This window comes from Solanum lycopersicum, chromosome 11 (genome assembly GCF_036512215.1).
Source record: "Solanum lycopersicum chromosome 11, SLM_r2.1".
Lineage (NCBI taxonomy): Eukaryota > Viridiplantae > Streptophyta > Magnoliopsida > Solanales > Solanaceae > Solanum > Solanum lycopersicum.
Genome location: NC_090810.1, coordinates 60,342,819 through 60,348,925, shown reverse-complemented (window position 1 = coordinate 60,348,925; position 6,107 = coordinate 60,342,819). Strand labels below are relative to the sequence as shown.

The 6,107-nt window shown below is 36.0% G+C and overlaps 1 pseudogene across 1 annotated transcript; it reads right to left on the bottom strand.

Annotated features, from left to right (window-relative positions):
* LOC138339638 (putative disease resistance RPP13-like protein 1) lies at nt 1–4,007 on the bottom strand (annotated as a pseudogene). The gene is made up of 3 exons (XR_011212510.1): nt 837–4,007; nt 560–700; nt 1–318 (listed from the first exon to the last, which is right to left on the bottom strand). The product of XR_011212510.1 is annotated as a putative disease resistance RPP13-like protein 1 (transcript).
* Nucleotides 4,008–6,107: the final 2,100 nt, after the last annotated feature.

Sequence of the window (6,107 nt, the reverse complement as noted above, 5' to 3'; positions counted from 1 at the left end):
TTTACCCCAGCATCGAAACAGAGATATATGATATTCAGCAAACCTTTGTGAGCTTATAAAATTTGTAAAATTCCTTAACATATTTAACAATAGCCAAGTGAATACTAACATCAGCAGCAGCAGCATCAATATTAACAATCTATACTGACGTTGCTTTATTTTTCTACCATTCAACGGGGATCTCTTCAACGGTTATAATATCTTCGTTGGAGGTATAAACACTTGAAATGCATTCACAGTTCAAAGGAGAGAACGATGCTCACACACAAAACTTCAGGAATCAGGACTGCTGAAACTTGGAAGCATCGAAAAATTGAACTGTAAAAAAACATTTCATAAAACAAATTAGAAATCGGAGAAGTAACAGAAACAGAAATTTGAGTAAAATAATAAAATCGACATGGGTTTAGAGAAATATTTTCTGATCGAAACGAAGAAAGTGAATTAAATTAAACAAAGAAGAGCCAAGTCTGTGACATCTAATTGACTCGGACACACGTTATAGCTGTTATAAGATCAAAATTTTTAAAATGTGTAAATGAAGCATCATCATTTATACCTCAGGGCGAAGTTCTCTACGGTGATCTATATCAATATTAATACCATCGACATTTTCCTTGATCTTCCGCTATCTCGGAGGAGTCAGTGAGGTTGAGTAATGGACATAATTAGAAGGAAACTTCATAATTACCAAAGCTATCTGAACATCAAAACCATAAAACTCATGTAATAATTACACACATTCTTTCATAAAATTGTAACCAGTCTAACATATGTATATATAAAAAGAAACTGTGAACGCAAAGGGAAAGTAAAAAGGGGAAAGAACAACTTACATTTGTTAAAGAGCCATTTGTTTTAATCATTACAGGCATTCCCCATCGATGTATATGCTGGGAATTTGAGCAATTTCTGTCCAGTATTCCCCCTTTTCAAATTCTAGTAGTGGTGTGAGCAATGGACATTTTGAAATCGATAGTTTAGAGAGGGAAGAGGGCATCCCTTTTAATGGAAGGGATTGGAGATTAGAGCAATCATATATGGTCAGCTGAGAGAGGGAGGAGGGCAGTGCTGATTGAGGAAGTGATTGGAGATTACGGAAATTCATGATTAGTAGAGTTTGAAGCGAAGTGAGGTGCGAAAAGTGGCCTTGTTCCAGCATTGACTGAATTTGAGGTAAATTACCCTCAATACATAGATATTGAAGAGAGGTGAGGCTTTTGAGATGTTGGCTGCTTAATGTTTTCAGATTGGATACCTCAAGTCTTGTAATAGAACAAGGCAACTCCCAATGTTCAATATCTTCGTCACTCCCATCATGAGAGATCAGTAACTCTCTGAGACAGGGGAGTGTCTGTAAACGCCACTCCTTTCGGCGGTTCACCAGTTTCTTGCAATTCCAGATTACAAGTTGCTGCAATCGTCCTCGAGGAAAGGACTCTATTTCTGGACAATTAATCAGTTCCAGTGTCTTAAGAGATGGAAGGAGTTCTGGCAGCCAGTTCAGCTTCTTGCAGTCTCTAATACACAAATACGTCATCTGGGTCCCTCCACATGCCATCGAGAGTTTTTCACATTTCTGAATATAGAGGCTTTCAGTGGCAGTAGGAATAGATAACCTAGTAAGGTTGTGGCAATTCCTAATACTCAAATTGCGTGCTGTTGGGAGCAACTCAGCTGATATATCATCTATACAATCACTTTCAAGGAACTGGGCAGTATGCTAAAAGGTAAGGAGTTACAATCCCTAATATAAAATTCCTCAATCTGTTTCATCCCTTCATCAAAAACAACTCCAACCTTTGGACAACCGATAACATTAAATCTTTTTAAACTTGAAAGTTGGATCGGTGTCTCCAAACTGAGTTCAGGGCAATTTTTAATCAAAAGCTTCTCAAGTGTAGGAAACTCTCCTCTTCCTGGTAGGTGCCATTGCTTCCACTCAGGCATATCTTCAAATCTAAGCTCCACAAGAGAGTTAAAAGGCGACAAACTACCATAGAATTCTTCCGTCACCTCTGTTATTCCATGCATCCCTCTAATCCAAAGAAATTTCAAACAAGGGAGTTGTCCTAGTGCTGGCAACGAATAACAGTTCTTGCAGTTTCTAAGAGACAATTTCACTAGCTTAACAAACAAAGGATCAGCAACCCAATCGGGAAAGTTTGTCCCTCTATATCCAATGATTTCGACTTCTTTTATGTTTTTATGTGGGCGTAGCTCCTCAAGTATGTCTCTTTCTGTATGTGAATTGTCAGCACTAATACTTTCACTCCACTTCAAAGATAACTTGTCAACATGATTCTTCTCCCTCATCTTTGCCTTCTCAGCTTCCCTTCTATCAACCACATTTTCCAACTCTAGAATTGATAGAGATCCATATAAGTTTTGTGCTTCACCCAAATCTTCCGTTCTCCAAACACCTAGAAGAAACTTGGCTCCCACTAACACTTGGAGGCTTTTCAACCTGCTCAGATGTAGTGGCATCTTCAAGCGCCAAGTGTTGCTTATGTCAAGATGACGCAAGTTAATCAACTTGTCCATATGCAGCGGTAGCTCCTCAATATCTGCACAAGAGGACAGGAGAAGTGTCTCCAAGTTATACAACACACAAATGGAATCTGGCAACCTTTTAAATTTCGTGTGAGAGATATCCAAAAATCTCAGGAGCTTTAATTTGATAAACAAGTCATTTGACAACTCCTTAATACTGTAATGAGATAGTGATAATACCCTCAAGGATCTTAGTCTAGGCAGTATGTTAAGCTGCACCCTCTTGCTTAGATTATTGTTGTTATAATAGGGCTGGATATTGATTGGAAGTAATGTCCTCAGCTGCTCTGATTTAAAGAGTGATTTCAATTTCTCAAAGTCACCATCTTCTCCTATTAAACAGGACATGTGCCGACATTGTTCCAACATGTGCGATCCTTTTTTCTCTTCCAACCTTATACAAAGATTTGAAGATGCAATTTGGGACAAATCATTGACAAGGTCATGCATTAAGAATTTCTCTGAATTCCATTCAGAAGACTCGGGGGCCCTTTCGAAAAGTGATCTTGACCTCAACTCGAGAAAGTATTGGTTACCTGAAAGCAACTGCTGTACAAGACCATTAGCAATCCACAGGTGAATAATTTGGTCTTTGCAAAATTGATAATCTTTGGGATATATTGCACAATAAGCAAAACATTGCTTCAAAGGTGCAGAAAGATCATTGTAGCTTAACATCAACGCTGGTAATATACCATTCAAACAACTTGGAAGCTCCCATATTTCACTTCTTAAAATGTCTCTCCACTCATCCACCTCTGATTTGCAGCGTAAAGCACCAGCAAGTGCCTTTAGAGCTAAAGGCAACCCTTTGCATTTGCATGCAATTTGTTTTCCAATCTCTTCAAATTCTGGATGTTCTTTAGGATCCTTATATTCTAGTGAATGTCGTTTCAATAGATCCCAAGAGGCTTCATCAGACAGAGTCCCCACATTGATTGCCCCACTACCCATCATCAAGGCAACACTCTCTTTACGTGTCGTCACAATAATCTTACTTCCTATATCTCCTTGTACAAAAACATTTCTCAACTCATCCCACTCGGTGTAGTTGTCATTCCACACATCATCTAAAACAACAAGAAACTTCTTTCCTTTTAATCTTTCCTTTAATTTGACTTGTAGCTGATTAAGATTTTCATCAGCCTTCAAGTCATATGAGTCAATTTCTTGAAGTAAACTTTTTGTTATTCTAAAAGCATCATATGCCTCAGAAACACAAAACCAAGCTCTCAAACCAAAATAGTCCTTCACCTTCTCATCATTGTAAACGACTTTAGCAAGTGTTGTCTTACCCACGCCGCCCATTCCAACAATTGGAACTACAGTCAGCTTTTTTCCACTTGCATCTTCAGACAATAAACGGTCAATCAATTCCTCTATATCATTCTTCCTTCCAAAGATATCAGAATCATCAACCAAAGAAGTTGAAGGTGTTCTCGTTTCTTGTTTAGTCGAACCAAAATGCTCCTTTAATCCAAGGTCACCAATTTGCTCTTGCAAATCCTTCAATGTTTCAATAGTGTATTCCAACTTGTTCTTTATGTTAAGAAAGAAATCATCACTCAAGCACAGGTTAAGTTCACTTACTTGCTGGTTGCTTGTTTCTCCAAGATTTTGATGCTTACCTTCAGCCTCAAGTCTCAAAGCTTCATAATTGACTTGTTCAATCAAGTTTTCAGCACCATCCACAGCATCTCGAAGCTCATTAAGCCACTCTCTCACAAATTGATTTGATGCTTGCTTATTCTCTGCATCACTTAGCACAGCTTGAAGACCAAGCAAAGTCATTCTCAACTTCTTTAAGAGACGAACATCTTTCTTATGCTTCTGGAACATCTTGAGCAGATCACCCTTAGGTGCAAGCCTATCAAAGATAACTTGCAGGCCTGAGGAGAGAAATGCACCACCAACTGCTAAGCCAACCTCCATTTCTGAAATCTGCAAAGCAAAACACAAAATGATGTTTTAAGAATTTTTAGAAGATGAATGTCTCTAACTTCAATTACTAATAACTTTGATTTACTTGTTTGAATTCTATGAGTAATTTGCAAACAAGAATATTGGTACAACAATAGTTTCTACAGTGTACAACTGACAGCTATAGGGAAAAAAATTAAAGAATTTCTCTTTTCCATGAATATGACATTTCAGCAAACAACAAGACTTTTTTGTCTTCATAATATTTTTTTATACTTGAAAACATGTCAAGAAGTTGGGAATTTGATAACACCAAGAGCCACAGTGAAATGATAAAAGTTTTCCCGTATTTAATTAGAGTTTTCGAGCTTGAATGGTTGTGATGAAGTCCTCTTGATAGTGAGAGCTAAAACACTCCATAATAAATTATTACCAAGCTAATTCAGATTAGGCAAAAACATATTTGTATTTGTTATTTACAACAATAGGTACATAACAACTACATGTGTTCATGCAAAGACTTTTGGGGTTAATATTGACCTATTGGTATAGTGGCAATATTTGTAGAGTAACTTTTTAAAGTTTAGAATTTTAATTATTCAGATTCAATCGATTAAGTTTATTTATCTATTTTTTTCAAAAAATACTTTTAATAGATCTGAAAAGATCAAAACGAATCAAATTTTTTAACAATATTCAGACTTATTTAATACACAACAAAATAATCACGTCATTCACCTATCTCTTTGCGAAACTTCCCATTTCTTCGTTAAGACTTCCTTCCTCTCTTTTCTCGATCATACACCACTTTTTTTAACTAATAAATTTTCGTAATCTTTATAAACATTTTGTTTAGTATTTTTTTTTGGAGGGGGTGGTTGGAGAAAAAAAGTTTTAAAGACCTATAGTTTAGTCTTTGGTGGGGACTGACATACCACCAAATAATAGACATATTTTACAAAAAACGAATAGTGTAAATGCAATATATGATTAATAAATAATATAATGTACTTAAAATAATTGGAAAGAATATATATTTAATAAAGTAGTGATATGACTGATATTAAGGTAAGCAAAATACTGCATATCTCTTATTTCTTGAAAATGTTTGCGACGAATCTTGTATGTATTTCTAAGAAAAGAAATTTCTCTATTTTTTGCGGTCTTAAAAGATCGTGAAAATGCGTAAAAGTTCTTGAATGGAAAAGAGATGTAATTCCAGTTCCTTTAGAGTCAATTCTATATTTCCAATGGGGGCAGTTGACAATTTAATCCGATTTTGACGATTATTTTCATATCACAGTAACAATGCAGAACAAAGGCCCTGGTCCAAGTTGTTTGAGAATAGTGGTATTGAGTTTCTCGACCATCTGATTTAGGGGTTTAGTATTAGTCGCTTCTATTTCTGGGTGCGGATACCAAACACTGAATGAGAAAACAATACATCCAATAAAAAAATATATAACACATTGCTAAGAAAATAATATCCATATCCATCTTCAGTTGCAATTGTTGTTCAAAATCATCTAGTCATATCTCCATCAAATGTCTTCAAACTTTGTAGAGACAAACTCTTTAGACAATTCCAACAAATCTAAACAACACTTCAAATTTCTCACACACACACACATAGA